Source organism: Hylobates moloch, unplaced genomic scaffold, assembly GCF_009828535.3.
Source record: "Hylobates moloch isolate HMO894 unplaced genomic scaffold, HMol_V3 SCAFFOLD_2, whole genome shotgun sequence".
NCBI classification, from domain to species: domain Eukaryota; kingdom Metazoa; phylum Chordata; class Mammalia; order Primates; family Hylobatidae; genus Hylobates; species Hylobates moloch.
This window is the reverse complement of record NW_026652277.1, coordinates 158,931,584-158,952,621: the sequence shown is the minus strand read 5'-3', so window position 1 is coordinate 158,952,621 and position 21,038 is coordinate 158,931,584.

Sequence of the window (21,038 nt, the reverse complement as noted above, 5' to 3'; positions counted from 1 at the left end):
AAGAAAGAAAGAAAGAAAGAAAGAAAGAAAGAAAGAAAGAAAGAAAGAAAGAGAAAGAAAGAGACAGAAAGAAAGAAGAAAGAAAAAGAAAGAGAAAGAAAGAAAGAGAAGGAAGGAAGGAAGGAAAGAAAGAAAGAAAGAAAGAAAGAAAGAAAGAAAGAAAGAAAGAAAGAAAGAAAGAAAGAAAGAAAGAAACCAAGAACCAATTCTGCTTAATCCTTGATCTCAACCTTCTGGCCTCTTGAACTGTGAGACAATATGCTACTCTCTTTTAAGCCATTCAATTTATGGTACTTTGTTACGGAAGCCCTGGCAAATTAATACAAATATTTATAAATTGTTTGTTGGTTTATCTATTTGTTCATAATCATCGAATGTATACGTGTGACAAAATCAACTATTCTGTTCAAAGAGATGAGACTATGCTTCAGTAACAACATCAAAACAGTAGATTTTTGTAACAAAGCTTATTTCTTGTTTCTCTACCTGTCTATTAAGAATTGGCTGGAGTCAGTTTGTCCCATCCCTCCTCACTCACTGACACATCTGTAATGTAATAGTTCACTATAACAGGGAGAAATATGGTAAATTACACTGGCTCTTAAAACTTCTCTCTGGAGATGACACATAGCATGCCATTGGCCAGTGAAAGTCACATGGCATCATTTAATATCAAAAGACAGGGAAGAATCCTACAATAAGACCAAAAGGAAAAGAACCAAAATACAGAGAAACAGTCTAATAATTGCCAACTGACCCCAAGCTAACATATTATCGATAACATATATCACTATAATCTTGTTTTCGAACATTTCCATTGTCCCAAATACTTCCCTTTATTACACTAGCAGTCAATTTCTTCTTGCAACTTCCCTCCTCTAGAAGTGACTAAAATTTTGCACTGTCTATAAGAATATCTTTTCTAGACATTTTATATAAATGAAATCACACAATATGTAGTCTAGCTTCAAATAACTTTTTATCTCTTTACATAAACTGTAAAATATTTACAGAACTATGACTTAATTTTCACCTATCATCTATTGTACTATTGTTAGCATAAATTTCATTTCCACATCTGTTATAAACCTCAGCCTACATTTATATATCTTTGCCTTTAAGAATCAATTATCTTTTAAATATTTTTAAATGGAAAAACCAAGTCATATTAAACAAATATATAGTATTATTAAAACTCAAAATAAGAAAATATACAACTCAATTTAAAAAATGGACAAAAGACTTGAGCAAACACTTTACTAAAGGAGAGGACAGTAACTACTTTACAAAAGTAAACAACGCCAATGGCTTATAAGAACATAAGGACATTCTAATAATCATTAACAGGGCAACTTAAATTAAAGTGAAAATGATTACTTCTATATACCAAGTTTAAATTTTAAAAAATGACAAATGCAAGTGTTGACAAGGATGGAGAGAAGCTAAAACTCTCATGATTGGAACTCACAGCTGAAAGGATTTTATAAAGTTATACATATGTACCTTACTACTCCTATGTCTAAATAATTACGCTCCATTATGAAAATCTGTGTACACACACACACTTGAACACAAATGCTCATAACCACATTTTTTGTAATGGCCAACAACTTTAAATAATCTCTATATGCATCAACAGGTAAATGAAACAAATTTTGGCATATAAATATAAGGATTACATTTTACCATAAAAAGGAATACATTATTGAGATATATATACACACATTTGTGTTTTTGTGTGTGTATGAATAAAGCAATATGGATAAATCTCAACAAGATTATGATAAGCTAAAGAACCCAGACACAAAAGACCACATACTGTGTGAATCTATTTATAAGAGATTCTAGTGCAGACAAACAAATATAAAGTGAAATAAATCCAATCAATAGTTGCCTAAGATGATGAAAATGTTCTACATCTCGATTGTATGGTTACTATATAGATTAATATATATGTCAGAACTCATTATTTTGTATCAGTTCATGCAAGTGCCTTTTATTGTACATAAAATATACATCTATAAAATTGATTTGAAAAATGCCTTTTTATCCGTAGTCACCCTGTAAAATCTATTAACAGTCAGTAAATAATATTTGCAATTCCCATGTTTAATGCTAAATATGTCTGTGTATATCTCACTTTCCCCTTAATGTACGTTTATTACGACTTCTAAATTTCAATCTGTCTTTGGAATAGGACCTTCGCATTCTTTCCAGTTTAACTTAAACCTCATAGAAGGGTAATATGAGAAAACTTTACGGTGATGGAATACATGTATATCTTGGTATGGTGGTAGAACAACAAGCCTACACATGTGATAAAATTGTGTAGAACTAAATACACACACACACACACACGACTATAAGTAAAGCTACATTTTTGAGACATATTCAATCTTTTTAATTTTTTAATTTGAGATTATTGCATATTGACATACCAGTGTGAAAATCTAATAAAATTCATGGATTGTATCAATGTTAATATCCTGGTTCTGATATTATAGTACAGTTTCACAAGATGTTATAACTGGTGGGAAATGTGTAAAATGTATAAGGGATCTGTTTTATTTCTTACAACTACATGTGAATATATAATTATCTCGAATTTAAAAACAGCATATGACCCAAGAAAAAGTAGTTTAATTTATTAAAAATCTTCTACATTCACTGCTCTCGCTTACACTATATCTTAGCAACCTGATTCAAAAAAAACAGGAACTTCTAAACACAAGTTTTCTTGAACAAAAATTTGAATTTGTAGTCATGTAAATCTTATTTAGTTGTCTTTAAAGTTGCTCCAGGTGTAATTCCTGTTTTTTCTGATTTCCTGTTTCATTTTATCTATTCATCATAGCACACTAAAAATTCACTGTAGTTTAACACACATTTTAGGACCTATAATCCATAACAATAATCTTGACTAATCTGGTAAGTAAACAAGAACCATTTAGGGAACATATGCAATGGGGCACCAAGACAGTCTTTAGCACCTGTGTCATGTTTCTTTATTCAATCACATATGTGGTTCACAGCAAGATAAAAAATTTAAACATTGGCCCCAGGGAGGAGTCCCAGGAGTCTCTCCATGCCCTGACCTCATTATGTCACTCTCACGACACAAGAATATTGTTAGGCCTAATTTTTGGGGGGTAGAATCACTGTGCAAGCACACATCAAAGATAGTAGGATAACCTTTCTCTGTCATCCACTCTGCAGGAGTAATAAGAATACATAGTACGGTTTCATAAATAGCTGTGGTCTTCGGGGGCTACTTCTTAGATGTGTTTTGCTCTTCCAAATATCAGTCTAATGCTGAGCCAGCCATGGACAGAGATTAAATAACTGTTGCTTGGCTTTTTATTCTTTATACTGAAATTTTTCATCCTAAAATAGAAGTAACATGGAGAAAAATCTGCTGGAAAACTGAACTCTTGACACTGAAGAAGAGATAATAGATTTTCCCAGCCTACAGGAAAAGATTCTGTTCTTCATTTTCTTAAGCAGATTAATTACTTTTGAGTAAAAATGAGATATTGGAAAAGTGGTATTTACTGTGTTTTGTTGCTAACTAGAAATTGGAAACAGTCACTAGTAGAACCCTGAAGAGAGTCTAGTCCAGTCAAGGTGACCATGGCTAAAAGACCTCCAAACTAATACCATAGAGAGTTGCCTTGAGCTCTTTATTCCCCATTTCTGCCACCAGCTATTCATTATAGTCTGTCCCCCTTTTTTTTTTTTCTGCTGTTTACTATTTTTATAAAGCAAACAAAGGCTCTGATTCTAATGACTGCCACCAAGATATGAGTGAATCTGTTCTTGGCCAACCACCTATTTGATCTCGGATCACTTAGTGTCATATTGCACTAGTGAAGCCACCTTTAAAGAAATGGATGCTACCTTCATTTATACTTCTTGTTCCAAATCAATTAAATTGTTATAAACTACTTAAGATGACTTTTCTTATATACTTTAACTTCATCCTAAATGCATCTTTTCATGAAACAAACTCAAAGTTAAACCTGTGTCTAGAATTGGTGGATTCTTGGTCTCGCTGACTTCAAGAATGAAGCCGTGGACCCTTGCAGTGAGTGTTACAGTTTTTAAAGATGGTGTGTCTGGAATTTGTTCCTTCAGATGTTCAGATGTGTCGAGTTTCTTCCTTCTGGTAGGTTTGTGGTCTCGCTGACTTCAGGAGTGAAGTTGCAGACCTTCGCGGTGAGTGTTACAGTTCATGAAGGTGGCGCATCCGTAGTTGTTTGTTCCTCCCGTGCGGAGTTGTTTGTCCCTCCTGGTGGGTTTGTGGTCTTGCTGGCTTCAGGAGTGAAGCTGCAGACCTTTGTGGTGAGTGTTACAGCTTATAAAGGCAGCGCGGACCCAAAGAGTGAGGAGTAGCAAGATTTATTGCAAAGAGTGAATGAACAAAGCCTCCACAGCATGGAAGCGGACCCAAGCGGGTTGCCGCTGCTGGCTCGGGTGGCCTGCTTTTATTCCCTTATCTTTTATTCCCCACCCACATTCTACTGATTGTTCCATTTTACAGATAGCTGATTGGTCCGTTTTGAAAGAGCGCTGACTGGTGCGTTTACAAACCTTTAGCTAGACACAGAGCACTGATTGGTGCATTTACAATCCTTTAGCTAGACACAAAAGTTCTCCAAGTCCCCTAGGCAATTAGCTAGACAAAGAGTGCTGATTGGTGCATTTACAAACCTTTAGCTAGACACACAGCACTGACGGGTGTGTTTACAAACCTTTAGCTAGACAGAAAAGTTCTCCAGGTCCCCACCTAACCCAGAAGCCCAGCCGGCTTTACCTTTCAATGGCACTCGTTGTGGGACTTTGCGGCACCAAGCCCGGGCACTCCAGCAGCCCACAGGGAGCTCATCCCTGGATCAAGCCCAGCAGGTTCTGGCCGGTGCAGGGCCTGCCACTGAGCCGGCGCCCACCCGGAACCTGCGCTGGCCCGTGAGCGCTGCACACAGCCCTGGCTCCCACCCGCGCCTCTCCCTCCACACCTCCCCACGAGGAGAGGGATCCAGCTCCGGCCTCGGCCAGCCCCAGAGAGGGCCCCCCACAGCACAGAGGTGGGCTGAAGGGCTCCTCAAGCTCAGCCAGAGCGCGGATGCTGAGGCCAAGGAGGGGCCGAGAGTGAGCGAGGGCTGCTAGCACGATGTCACCTCTCAAACCTACCTTCGATTCAGTAAATGCCTGTAGTCCCAAAATGCTTTATTTTGTTAAAAACATATTCAATTTTGCCTTGTTAATTTTATTTGTATGATTTTCTATGTTCGTTAAATAATAAGTTTCTAAGTTTGAACAGTGATCTATCAGAGGTAATTCTGCCTTAGGAGCTAACCAACCACCTGGGAATCAAGGACTCTGATTTTTAATTTCCTTTCTTTGACTAACTTGCCAAAATTTGGGGATAATTACTAATTTTGGGTACATCAAATCTGCCTTGAGTAGGGTTAATAACATAGTAAGGATTTGGTGAGGTGGAACTAATGGATTTTAATACTTTGCAATGATAAAATATCTCATGGTGATATTTGGAAGGGAGTCTGTCATTCTATTGAACTAAACTGTTAAACCCGAACATGAATGCTCAATCTCTGTAAATGTGTTTATTCAGTTTCTGAATTCTGCAGATTTCAAAGTTTTGATTTATTCAATGATATGATAAGAACATGTAAAATTAAAGCAACATTTCTCTTGTTCATATTGAAAATATCTCTGAAGACTAAATAGTAAATGAGGCCTAAAATGAACAGTCAGTTTAAGCCCAGCAGGAGAGTTCCTCAGAGGGGAACAGATTTGGAAACTAACACTTTTCCATTTGCTGTATCGCTACAGAGGTGTAAATTTCTAGGAAGTCATGCAGACTGCTTAAATGAGAAGATCTGCAAATGGAAGAAAATTCTGCTTTTCTGGTCATCTCAAACTCCTATCCTGCTCGTGCACCAGAACCTTTTATTTCTTATCAATGTACTATACCTTTCAAGATTATATATCTCCTTGGGGTGCTTACCATATATTCTAAATTGACCATTTGTCAGTCAGCTTTGCTTTTTATAAGAAAATTGAGCCAGGTTTAGAAAAGTGAAAATTTCTGATGTTGCAATCAACCATAGATGGAAAGGGCATTGTTGATTCCAGCAGAACATAAAATAATGCATGTCCTTTCTGTTCCAAAAGGCTGATCACTGAGGTTTCCCAAACTCAAGCATATGGAAGTCTCTTGAGGTGAATTGTTAGACTTTCTTCTATTAGACATTCAGCCATTATTGTTAGTAACAATAATTGCAACAATGATAGTGATACTTACAACTTATTCAACATAGACTACTTGCTAGACACCCATCTATTTGCTTTCTATATGCAATCTTTTTTTTTGCCTCATAATCACTTTTGGAGGTATTTTTATCATCATCTTATAGGTGAAAATGCTGCAGTTTAGAGAATTTGAGTAATTTACTTAAGCTAATACAACTCATAAGTGGTGGATCTAGACACAAACTCAACTTTCTCTGACTCCAAAGGCCATCATGCCACACTCCCTTGGCATTACCATCTCCCTTCATTAGAAAACGCTGTACTGCATTAGTCAGACTGAATGTTGGCCTAGGGATGTGATAGAATTCTGAGAACTAGGATGACTCCAATTTTCCTAACATGGATTCTAAAATTTCCTAATAGAGCATGACATAAATTGGATTATTAGAAATTTCTTTGAAAAGTAAATACTAGTTATTCAAAGGTGACTGAGAATATGCGTCAGTTCATCTTTCAACCATGGAGTACTTGTGACTATCAAATGAGCATTTTAACAGAGAAGGTTCCGATCCAAGGTAAGGGGAAGTCTGTGAAGTAGGTAAGCCTTCTACCCCAGGTCCCTTTCCAGTGCCTATGTTTTCCCCTTTCTCTGTTTTTCCTCCAGTCTTCTCATTATGGTCACCAGGTTTCCTTTCTCACTCCCACATCTCTCTCTCCCCATTCCTTCTTTCTTTCTCTCCCTTCTTCCCACCTCTGACCTTTAAGTCTGAAGACTGCAGTCTAAAAAGTGTGCCTACCCACACTTGCATATTCAAGTTTGTTTCATTTTGGGCTGGAGAAATTTGACAACTTAATTTATTTATTACCCCTCAGGGACAGAATTAAAGTATTACAACTGACCAATTGAGGTGTTTGTTTGGTCACAGCAGCCTAATCAAAAACCTCTAAGTCACAATTATTTCTTGAAAAAATCAGATTGGAGGACAACAGATAAAGTTATTTTGGGGACTTTAAGTGATTATGGAGACTTGTTAAATGTGGATAAAGGCCAATTGGCATTGTGGAAAGATGAGAGTGCTGACCTCAGAGATCATCATTGAGAACACTGAGTTTGTAACTGTAAAATATTTGTCAATATGATAAATGGCAATTCTAGAGCAGGACTAACCAACATTTTCTGCAAAGGCTAGAGAGTAAATATTTCCTGCTTTGAGAGCTATAATGTCTCCATCATTTCTCAATTCTGCCCTTGTAGTGAGAAATTAGCTGCACACAATGTGTAAATAAATGACCATGACTGTGTTCCTACAATAAATCTTTATTCACAAAAATGGGTAGATGGCAGAGTTGGCACACAGTGTATAATTTTTCATCTCTGTTCTAGATTCTTATCTTTCACTGCCTACATCTAACCAATCACCATAACTTAAATAATCTACCTCTAAACAGGTTTTATCATCTTCTTTCCCTTCCTAAGTGCTTATTATGTGACATGACTTGAGTTAATAAATGCTTATGCATTATCTCTTTCAAACTTTCCCAATGCCTGCCAGTTGTCCTTACTCTCCCAATTTTAAGGCTCAGAAAAATTGAGTAACCTGCCCCATACCATGCAATTGTTAAGTAGCTGGAATATGTCTCATGGGAACACCTATGGTTATAATAATCTCTAATCTCCCATCTGATTTTTTTGCCTCAATTCCCAGCCCTGACCAAAGCTATTAGAATAATTAACCAAATCCCAAACTTACTCAGGTTCCTTACTTGATTAAAAGTCTTCAGTGAACTGGCCTCGGCTTACCTCTCCAGCTTTGCTCCAACAAGAACCCCCTTATTTTAACCCACCCCCACCCCATCACATAAACATTCCCACAGTTGAGTTTAGAGATCAGCCACACCAAACTGCTTTAAGTTTCATAAATAAATTAAGCAGCTTCCATGCCACCATAGCTTTGTTCAGTTTGTTGTCAATTCCTGATTTCCCCTTTCCCTCCTGCCCTTCCTTTCTTTCTTTCACCTCTTTATTATTTTCTGCCTTTCCCTGTGTTTCCAATGTTTCAATAGAACCTTTATCATTGTAACCAAATGTTTTTTCTTCATAGCACATATATTTTTGTATGTTTGTTTGCTTTACTGTGTACAATTTTTGTTGTTTTTATATTGTAGCTGCCTTTTCTATTATATAGACTAGTATATCATTGGTAGGGACAGAAGGCAGGGAAATTCTGGGCAAAAGAGGAAGGGTCCCCAGCAAGAGCCCCACCCTCAAGCTGAAAAGCCTGGAACCACAGCCCAAAGTGAGAACTTACGTCCCTGTTTTCCAACTTCAATGTTGCCTTTTCCAAAACCACCCATGGCCCACCCTGCCCCCCATCTTGTGCCCATCAAAACCCCAGAACTCAGCCAGCAGAGAGGAGAAGCAGCGTGACATCAGAGACTATGGTTGGACGTAAGAGAGAAGCAGCTTGACTTCAGAGGGACAGCTTGATGGTGAAGTTTCGGATAGGAGTCCTGCCAGGGATGGCCGGACTCCAGGGAAAGATTACCTTCCCTAGCTGTCCCCTTTTCAACTCCCCTTCCCACTGAGAGCCGTGTTCACTGGCAATAAAATTCCCCACATTTACTATCTTCAGTTCAGTCATGCAACCTCATTCTCACTGGATGCTGGACAAGAACTCAGGTGCCGTGAGTGTGGGTGCAAAAGGCTGTCATACTGATCCTCCACTGAGCTGTTAACATTTAAGCTGTCCACAGATGGCAAAGCTAAGAGGGCACTGTTACACTTCCTCTGGTGATTCAGGGATCACAGGCACCCTCCCCTAGACACTGCCACAGGGCTGGTATGAAGTTCACTCTTGTCGAGGCTCAACAGTGCTCACCCTGGCTCCTGCACCCACTCACCTGTGCTCCCCCTACCACAAGGGGTGGAGCAGTGAATAAGTGGAGTTCGCCCCTGCCGACACCCATGCACTCCATTTCCCACCCATGATGGGGTCAGGGAAATGTCCTGCTTCACCATCTACGATGGAATTTGGCTCCTCTTTATGCAGCTGGAAACTTTAACATAATTTTTAAGAGAGTAGAGAGTCATGTGGATGTGAGGAGGGTACCTGAAAAGGGTGACAAAATAATCTGGGGTTATACAAAATATATATTAAGTCTTTGTAAATATGAAAGAGTACGTTGTTGAGAAAGGTCACAGATTGGTACAGATTTACGGGGATTTTATCTGTGAGTTTTTGTTTGTTTGGGGAGAAAAAGGAGCGCTATAATGTCAGATACATGTATTATGATTTAAGCAATGTGACCGAGGTAGGGCTGCATCTATGGCACACACATTTCTTTATAGTGAAGATTTGATCTAGATAAAATAAGAATAGTCATATAATTAATACTACAGTCATATAATTAATAACTACATAACAGTTATTTCATATCAAATGAAAATATTGTATGAAATAAAATGTCCAAAGCACTGCATTTAGGAGCATTCAAAAACTCTGGTGATGATAATGACCATCATGTGGAAAATCAACTGTTAAAATCTAAGATACAGATTTAAGAATGAAACCCTAAGCAAGAGACCTTGAAAAATAACTGAAACATCTTTTGAGATATTCATCATGTTTATTTTTAAACTATACTGAAAAATAACTTAACATGTAAAAGTACACAACATTTTTATATCATTTAGGGCAAATGTTTTCATAGTTTATTAGTAATGTATTTGTCTTGTTCTTTATTTTTCACAAGGCAGTAAATTTTACTTTTTTTAGAGTTGCTGTCCTTTTATCTCTGGGACTGACTTTCTAGTATTTCAGTTAAAAAAATTAAATTTTAAATTTTAAAAGCCCACTGATGCTACAAAGTAACATTGTAAGTTAGTTTGGAAGCTCTCTCAATAGGTTTGTTACCTTGCTGAAGGGGCCACACAGAGGTAAATAACACATTCTAGAGAAATTAGCAAAAAACAGTCACAGTGCTGGCAGTTATATAGCTAGGGATCAGCAAGCTGGGGAAAAAGAAGCTTATTTGTGAATTTACCTGAGAATAGTGTCTACTAATGAACTATTCCAAACACATTCGTGGCCTGAGAGAATCTTCTCCATGTCTCAGAAGTGTAGTGCTTGATAGCTCACATGCTTCACTCATAACAACTGTAAGATGATCCCAGCCTGCAGTCCTGTCTCTTAACAAGTATGCAAGGAATTCCCCAGAGACACCCCAGGAGATACACTTCTGCATGATTGTTCACAATCTCAGAAAAGCAAACAGAACATAAAGAAAACTACAGTATCTTATAAATCCCAATTCCATAAAAATAGGAATATGAAGTGTCAGCCTTGAAATTGTCAAAAGATGTTGTTTTATCTTTTTGGATAATAATGAGAAATATTATGTAAAGCATCATATCTCATGAAGGGTAACATTGCCTCAAATCACTTCATGGAATACTGTGTCTAAGTCCATTGCTGTTCAACCATAATTAACAGATAATCATGGGATACAGTGATTATATATGGTTTTTAATATGACTGACAATCTACAGAAAGTGTGAAGGTAGACAATGACCTATTAGATTTGGTGGCAAATTAAGATCCATACATATATCAACTGATGGAAGTTTACTTCTATTTTACAAAAAATATTTAATGGTAGTGGTGTGTCCGGAATTGATGGGTTCTTGGCTCGCTGACTTCAAGAATGAAGCCACGGACCCTTGTGGTGATTGTTACAGTTCTTAAAGATGGTGTGTCCGGAGTTTGTTCCTTCAGATGTTCAGATGTGTCCAGAGTTTCTTCCTTCTGGTGGGTTTGTGGTCTTGCTGACTTCAGGAGTGAAGCTGCAGACCTTCGCGGTGAGTGTTACAGCTCATAAAGGCAGTGTGGACCCAAAGAATGAGCAGCAGCAAGATTTATTGCCAAGAGCAAAATAACACAGCTTCCATAGCGTGGAAGGGGACCTGAGCCAGTTGCTGCTGCTGGCTGGGGTGGCCTGCTTTTGTTCCCTTATCTAGCCCCACCAACATCCTGCTGATTGGTCCATTTTACGGAGAGCTGATTGCTCTGTTTTATAGAGAGCTGATTGGTCCGTTTTGACAGAGTGCTGATTGGTGCGTTTATAATCCTTTAGCTAGACACAAAATTTCTCCAAGTCCCCACCAGATTAGCTAGACCCAGAGCACTGACTGGTGCATTTACAAACCTTTAGCTAGACACAGAGTGCTGATTGGTGCGTTTATACACCTCTAGCTAGACACAGAGTACTGATTGGTGCATTTACAATTCTTTAGCTGGACAGAAAAGTTCTCCACATCCCCACCCCATCCAGAAGCCCAGTCGGCTTCACCTCTCAATGGCACTCGCTGGGGGACTTTGCAGCACCTAGCCCAGGCACTCTGGCAGCCTAGAGGGAGCTCTTCCCCTGATCAAGCCCAGCAGGCGCTGGGTGGCGGCTCCGAGTGCCGGGCTTGCCCAGCCGGTGCTCACCTGGAACCCACGGTGGCCCACGAGTGCGGCTTGCAGCCCCAGCTCCTGCCCATGCCTCTAGCTCCACACCTCCTCTCGAGCAGAAAGAGCCAGCTCTGGCCTCGGCCAGCCCCTGAGAGGGGCCCCCACAGCGCAGCAGCGGGCTGAAGGGCTCCTTGAGCGAAACCAGAGTGGACGCCGAGGCCGAGGAGGCGTGAGAGCGAGGGAGGGCTGCTAGCACTTTGTCACCTCAGTGGGGTGGTGAAATTCTTATGTTCATATTAAAAATCTCTGAAGGGATGATTGGTGTTCATCAAAGCTAATACATTAAAAAACAAACTGGCTATGTTAGTAAACTTCAAGCCTATGATTCTTAAGCTCACCTTCCTGTCCCCAAAGAAAAACTCGCAAATATAATCCCTGTAAATCTGTACCTGTGACCTTTCTAACAAAGAAATTCATGGAGATGTCACAGGATAGTTTAAATGTTCAGGGGAAACCACAGATATATCATACAAACCACTACACATTAGATTTTTCTACATTCATTTTGAAAATGTCATATTTACAAAGATGGGATTTAGATTTTTGCTATGATCTATAGCAAGTGCTATAGGAAATGAGGGTAGTATTCTCCAACGTTTGAAAAGTTGTGCAGTGCCCAACTTGTGCATTCATCCCACTAGTAAGTAATTTTGGTTATTTAAAAATAAAATAAGTATATATTTTTTTCAATTCAGGTGTATTATTTTTTCAAATGGATACTGTGTTCTTAGAACAAAAATAATTGTTGTTTGGACCTTTCTACTTACTAAACATAGCTGTTAGGTTTTTGGTTTTGGTTTTTTTTTTTTTTTGTCCTGTAATCAATGTGAAAAAAATATTGAGAGACCGAGAGTTCTGTGAATCCAGAAAGTTACAAAATCTCTTCTCTGATCTCATACAACATGAGTGCTAAAAAATACAACAAAACGACAAAGGAACAAAAATCTCTAATTGGATATTAGACATCAGTGTCAAAAATATTTGATTCAAAACAAAAGGAGATAATTGTGCTATCAACATCTTCATCATTATTACATACCTAATATAAAACTAATTACTACTACATGTAATTTCGAATTCTTATGGCAATCCACTTATATAGATATGAATGTTGTTGAAGATTTTACCTAACGAGATCAAGATTACAGAACAAGTAGATGGTCTGTCAGAACAAGTAGATTGCCATGTCTTCTTTCTGCATCCCAACACCTATTTCCTGAGCTATTTTTCTTTTATATGCTAAGCATACTTGACACTAAGAATTCTTAAAAGGATACTCAGTTCGTTCTAATTGTGTTTACTTTGGGAATTGAATTTTAAGAAGGAAGCTAATGAACTGAAATATTTGTAGAGTGATGAGGAGAGGAAATTTGATATTAAATTATGTGATGAATTATTAAAAATGTAAGGATGTTTTCCTAGAAAGAAAATAGTTTTATGGAAACAAAATACTTTTCTAATATTTGAAGGATGATTAATTAAAAGAAACCTCACATTGATTTCATGTCGCTGGAGTAGAGGACCATGAGGGAGAAAGATAGTGGCTCGAGATAAATAAGGATTTGCTATAATGAGTGTTTTCCAAAATGATATGAGTTGCATTTGGAAAGTAATGGCATTTCTATCTTTGCAGGCATTTAACGCAGAGACTTATTGGGGTAATTAGTGGGTCAATTTTACATGTGATGCCTGTGTTGGAAAACATTTGAACTAGAATACATCTAAATTTCCAAAATTACTACTTCCCACAGTCAAGGTTGTACTGGCTACTAATAACAAAATTAGAAATATGATCAAATATTGGATTCCCTATGGCTTAGACGGACTCAGAGAGTTCTGACTGAGGGAGGAATTAGAGTCCAGAAAATCGATTTAAGATAACAACAACTGAAATAAGAAATAAACAAACAAATGCTATTGAGAATTAGGAAGAGTGCTGTTCAGAGGAACCAAAGGTTGGGATTAAAGTCAGGGTAATAGAGCCAAGGAAGTGAACCTGAAAGAAGAGTAAGTCAAGATCAAATTGAGAGTTGGGAGAAGTGAGGTGAAAGGTTTATGATTTAAATTTTAGTGACAATAGTTTGGTCCATTTGAGATCTGATGTAGAAATACTGTTGGCCTTGTCAAAATATCACATATTGTGATCATAATTTCCTTAAGTTAATGATGTTAGCTTCCTTTTTTTGAATTGTCCCCCTGACATCAGTGTTTGTTATGCCTGAAAATCATGCAAGATGCTATTTCTGAGAGTGCTGCTTTCCCTGTTTAATTGAAATGAATATTGCTTTGCTAATATAGTGACTCAAGCAGGCAACTATAGAAACAACATTTAGATAGAATTAGTCAAAACAAATGTAATCTGTTTCAGGCATTAATAGCTTTATTATCTGGTTTATGAATTTATTTGGAATACAGAATCACATGGAGAATGATTTTGGTTAAACAATCTAGGCAAGAATAAGAACTATGAAACAATTCAAGTGTCTTTTAAGCATACACTGCTGGACAAAAATCTCTCAACAGTTTCAGTAAGGATTGAACATTTTTCTTCCCTGGGCTAGAAAAGCTCCAGAATGCCGCCAGTTGAGGCATTCTTGTATAAAGCAGCAGGGGATTGCCAACAGTCTCAGGCCTTGTAATAGATTGTAGGGGACAGAGATGCCCCATTGAGAATCACAGGAACAACTGGCTCCAAATCATCTTGTCTTAGACTCTAAATCTTTTTAACAACGGTGGAAGAGAGTTGCCAAGAGGAAGACTAGAAAAGAGATGTGGGAAGAACTAAAAGAAAGAACCTGATTTCTACTTATAGTAATTTGTATTTTCTGAAGTCACACCTCCCTGTTGTGCAATGAAATGCTGAGAGCAGTAAATGAGAATAGGTTCTTTAACACAACAGCACAGTGCCAGAAGCTCTTTAACAGTACTCTCTGCTTACTATTGGGCTCAAAGTCAAATAAATTAGTTGAGAGGCAGCAATAATCTGATGAGCCAGCACAAACTCTACCTGAGTGGAATGCTGTGGTCATCACGTCTACCTTGCTACCAGCAATTAAAAATTAACCATGGCATTTTCAAAAGAAGAATGCAGCAATTCACATGCAGCTTCCTTTCCACTTGACATATGTCTAAACAGCATCTGATTTCTCAAGTCAAGGCAGATACACGCAATGAACCTCTTTTGTGTGCGATGTGCAAAGCTAGGTCATTAACACACCTGCCAGGCAAGCAAGCAGGAAGGAAAAAAAACATTCTTTCTCTTGGTAAACTCATTCATTTAAAACATCCAGGTTCTCCCGTGCTGTCCTTTGAACACCCCAATTATCTCCTCTTGCCCTTACAAACAAGTGGTGTGAATTTTAATCAGCTGGATTGCAATCAAGGGCTGAAATAAATGGTGTCGTTGAATCATTTTTACAGAAAAAAGACAGCTGCATACCTATACTATATGTGTTTCTGATTTTCACAAGGGTAGAATGCCCTTGCTATGGACTGAAACAAACAATGTTTTATTTTTGTTTCAACCTCTGTTGACTTTCCTCTGCTTTCCTTTCCCCTAGAATGCCAGGCCCTCAATTCCAAGAATAATTAGCAACACCCTCTGGTGATAACAGGGCCACAGCAACCCAACAGTGATATCTTACAGGCGCCAGCTGTGCTTCAGTATTTATTTATTAAGATCACAATATTTACACAGTATGAATTCATTGAGATGGTGCGGGATTGAGCAATGCACTAGCAGCTAAATTTTATCTGTATTTTTAAATGAAGATGAAAAAGCTTCTAGGCTGTGTACTGTTTCTTTCCCTGGACAAAAAAAAAAAAAAAAAATCAAGCTTCTAATTCCAATCCAGCCCTATTTTGCTAGCAGTTTGGTGTATAAGCCCTAGATGGGCTTTCCAGGCATGCACTGCAGTGACTACTACAGTGAAACCTGCTTGTCCAACACAGAGGGGAAGCTTAACACTGCTGTAGGTGCATGGAATGACAAAGCAAAGAAACCAGGCAGCAAGTTTTTATTGGCTGATAACTCTACTCAGCCCAGAGCTGTGAATGAGCAATCTAGACATTTACTCAAAATCTCCACTTCATTTGAATTACTATAGCTTTTCATTGGCTCTTCTGTAAGTATTTGTTATCATGGTGATAGGCAACATGTTCTGATGCTCCTCTGCAAAGTGATTTGCTTTGTAAAACCATATCTTAGGGAGGGTTTTTGATGTAGATAGACAATTTTAGGAATGTAGTTTGGAAAAAAAATGTTCAACGTGTATTTTAGGTGAGAAAGTAATGAATGGCTGGAACAAGGAATGCATGCATTTTTTTTTTTAATCATATGGAACTCCCTGATATTTCTGTCTTGAAGTCCCTGAAGCAAGTGTTGGTTCTATTTTTAAAATATAAATATGATTGATTAATGGATAGGAATCATAATGTTATAGGAACAACAGGTTTGTATGCTTACTGTGCAATAACATATCCATTAAGCTGAGACAGCAAAGTTTGCAGCAGAGAAAGAGTTTCATGATTGCAGGACACTGAATGAGGATAGAGGAGGAGCTCCTCAAATTCATCTCCCCAAAAAGTTCTAGGTTGGGTCTTTTAAGGAGATCATGGAATGTCAGGGGCTGGAAAATTGAAGTCATTGATTAGTCAGTGTAAGGAGGGTGAAATCATCAAGATATAGAAACTGCATTCTTTGGTGAGCTGGCTTCTTGCAGGATCCTTTTGACCAGCTGATGTCAGTACTTTCATCAGTATGCAGGACCTGAAGGAATAACTCAAAGAGAAAATTTAACATTTCAAAGTGTTCAAGTTATTATCTATAGAGTGGTTAAGGAGAATTATAATCTTGTAACACAGTCTACGTGATTCTAGGACAATAGGCACCAAACCAAGCAGGTCAGAGAGTAAACTGACTTAATGATTTACACGGAATGTGCTGCAAAAATGATTTACTTTTATTTCTCCCTCTTTCCCCGATTAATTTTATAAAGTTTATAGGGGTAGTTTCAATAAGATATTGTGGTAAGTGAAATAAGCCAGGCACAAGAAGACAAATGCTACATGATCTCACTTGTATGTGGAACATAAAGAAATCAAACTCACAGATGCAGAGAGAAAAATGGTGGGGTTGGGTTGGGGAGGGAAGAGGCTAGGGGAAGGGATATGGAGCTGGAGGAGAGGGAAACGGGAAGATGTTAGTCAAAGGGTATAAACTTTTGGTTATGCAGGATCAATAATTCTGAAGATCTAATACAGCATGGTGGCTATGTTTAATAACACTCTATTGTATACTTCAAATTTGCCAAGAGAATAGATCTTACATGTTCTTACCACACACACACACAAATGGTAACTAAGAAAGTTATGACATTTTACCCCAAAATATGGCTCTCTGGAATAATGACTATTTTAAATTAAAATTTCTTACAGATCAACAGGCTCTGGAAGAGACCTTCCCATCTACATGAAGATAGGATGACCCACCAAGGGGAACAAGAACATTGTTCTTGTTATTATTCCTGTTCTTCCTGTTATTTTATTATCCAGGACAGGAAAGAAGACCAAAAATGTAACCATACCCGAACAGACCCTTTTTCAAGATAATTACTGTCTCCCAGGATCATTTAAATTCCAGAGAGAACTATTCACATGTTAATTTCTGTTCCAGATCCAATCACTCTTTTTAGTAATCAGTTATACCCCTCAATAGAATTTCTCCTCTCCCATCTCTCATAACCTGTTTTACCAGGATCCAAGCCCTCATTCTTTCTGTAACCTTGAGATGACATATAATTTTCTGTACCTCATTAGGAATTTGGGTCTTTATTCTGAATGCTTTAACATACATGTTAAATAAATTTGGATGCCTCTTCTCCTGCTAATCAATCTGCCATGTCAGACATTTTCAGTGAGCCCCCAGGGGCCAAGGGCCTTGGCCCCTACAGTGACTATGTTAGATGATGAATATGTTAATTTACTTGATAGCAGCAATAAGTTCACAATGTATACATATATCAAAACATCATGTTGTATGTCTTATTTTTTTTTTTTTTTTGAGACGAAGTCTCGCTCTGTCACCAGGCTGGAGTACAATGGCACAATCTCAGCTCACTGCAACCTCTGCCTTCCAGGTTCAAGCAATTCTCCTGCCTCAGCCTCCTGAGTAGCTGGGACTACAGGTATGTGCCACCATGCCCACCTGATTTTTGTATTTTTAGTAGAGATGGGGTTTCACCATGTTGGCCAGGATGGTTTCGATCTCCTGACCTCATGACCTGCCCGCCTCGGCCTCCCAAAGTGCTAGGATTACAGGTGTGAGCCACCAAGCCCAGCAATAAACATATAAAATTTTTGTAATTCAATTATGCCTCAACAAAGCTGAGATAAAAAAAGAAATCATAAAAGAATGTGAGGCATTTGAATTGTTCTTTTATCGTGGTTACCTCAAACAAGTCATATTTTCTTCATTAAATTTTTTCACATTATAAACATATAAAGATACTTGCCATCAAGTTATTAATAGTTCAGTATTTTATCATCAGCTTTGACCAGGTGTAGCAACTCATGCTTTTAATTCCAGAATTTTGGAAGGCCGAAGTAGGAGGATTTATTGATGCCAGGAGTTCAAGCCCAGCCAGGGAAATACAGTGAGACCCCATGTCTACAAAAAATTTTTCAAAATTAGCCAGGTGTGGTGGTGCATGCCTGTAATTCTACCTACTTAGGAGGCTGAGGCACTAGGATGGCTTAAGCACAGGTGCTTGAGGCTTCAGTGAGCTATGATTGTACTATTGGGCAACAGAGTGAGACTCTATCTCAAAAAAAAATAGCTTAACATTTTCAAAATATTTTGATTAAGAGGGCTTAATGTAGTTACGTAGTCTTCAAAATTAATTAATAAATCATTTTCAAAAGTTAATATGAGACATTCTGTCAATATTGAAGAAAGTAGAAAGATTCCAAAATTGAGTTTTGTCAACAAGTAATAATAACAATAGGTTATCCTAATTATTTACAATATTACATCTAAGTATATTTCTAATGATATATACAACATTGTAAATTATGAAATAATATAATTATTTAGAATAATATGATTATATAATTACACTTAATAAAGAACATTACTAAAAAATCTTTCTTAAAATTGTTTCATGTATTTGCATCTATTTTAAGAAAGACTTACCAGACAATAATCTTGCACAAGGTCATAAATTATAAAGTTATTTTCAAGCACTGGTTATTTTCATGCCAGCCTTATCCTTTTTAAAAATTAAAAAGATAATAATGCAGCAGTTCAGTTGACATTTAATATTGTATTGTCCATATTACTTTATCTTTCATAGCGTTTATTGCCTTTAATTTATTAAAATATCCTAGAATAATCTAACTTGAATAAGAAATCTAATTTTCTCTATCATTTTAACTTCTGTTTGGAAAAGTGGCTGCAAAGGAACTGTTTTTATATATATAAACTTACTAGTAAAGTAATATGTACACACAGAAAAGTGAACGGCAGATGATCACACAGATTAATGATTTACATCTGTGCATCCAGACCCAGATCAAAGAATGAATTAATATCAGAAAACAGAATCCCTCTTTGGCACCTCCCATATTCTGGCTGTGCCTTCCAGATAACTACTATTCTGATTTCCAAAGGTATAGATTAGTTTAAAGAATATTAACAGTCACAAAATTTGATACTAATTTCTACTTTAAACTTGTTAATATTCTGAATGTTAATGCATTAAAATGATTAAGGATAGTGTAAAGATGGAAAGGGGGTGGGTGATCTTTCCTCCTCATTATAAGTGTCACAGCCAACATGACTATAACAAAACGTGGATTAATAAAAGAAAAGCATAACAGATTTACATACTATAGAAGCTTTCAGAATGAAGACCGAAGATCCTAGGAAAACTATCTTTATCCCTAGAGTTGATGAAGAATGGACAACTGTGTAAAACTGTGATTGGACAAAAAGGGTATGATCTAATGAGAACAGACTGAGGAGATAACCCAGCAAGGCCTATCTGTTCAGATTGTTGATGGAAAAAACAAACTCCATAAAATATTTAAAGAGGCTTATTCTGAGACAATATGAGTGACCACAACCCAGGGAGCAATCTCAAGAGGTCCTGAGAAAATGTGTCTGAGACAGTTGGGTTACAGTTTGGTTTCATACATTTTAGGAAGACAGAAATTGTACATATAATTATAAATCAATACCTGGAAGGTGTACATTGGTTCAGCCTAATGGGATGGAATATCTTGAAGCAGGTGCTGAGGGTTAGGGGCTGTGGGGGCAATTAGGTAGATTCATAGATTTTTCTAACTGGCAGTTGGTTGAAAAAGTCAAGCTTTATTTAAAGACTTGGAGTCATTAGAAAGAATTGCTTAAGATAAGGGGGTTGCTGAAGCCATGGTTCTTATTATGTAGATGAAGCCTCATAGATAGCAGCCTTCAGTGAGAATAGATGGTAAATGTCTCTTTTCAAACCTTAAATGTGTCAGACTCTCATTTAATCTTTCCTAGATTCTGGAAAGACCTAGAAAGACAAGGCCTGGCTGCATTAATGGAGATTTTCGACAGATGCAAATTTCCCCCACAAAAGAAGGGTTTGCAGGGCCATTTCTAAATATGTCAGAAAAATGTATTTTTGGATAAAATATTTTGATTTCCTTCAGGGTATGTTCTCATGTGATGCTATATCAGCTTCGGGCCAAAAGTGGAAACTTATTGCCAATAGAGTCTGTTTTGTTCGTCTTATGATCAGCATGTCAATGCTGGTCGGTTGTATCTAAACTCCAAAAGGGATCGGGGGTATAATGAGGTGTGTTGACCACGCTATCTGTCATGGCTGGCAATTAGATTTTTCAGCTTTTTCTGCAGAAGAGGCAGTCCACTCATTTTGCTGAGGTGCTTAACATTTTATTTTTGGTTTACAGGATTTTTCTTGGCTTCTCTGTGCAGCATTCCTTCCTCAGAGAAATACTTTGCTTCTGAGGCCTTTACTTTGGGGTGTCATTTTCTGAGCCCCAATAATAGCAAGAAAAATGGCTCTGAATTTTAAGTGGAAGAGCATACATGCATCTGAATAGCAACTGCTGACAGGGAAAACTGCTGTGTTTATATTTAGAACAGAAAACAAGTCTGTTCTATCTTCACTTTACTACGGGCAAAATTCAGTAAGCTGGAACTTTACTGCTGCTTCAGACACTGAGGTTACCTTGTAAATTGCC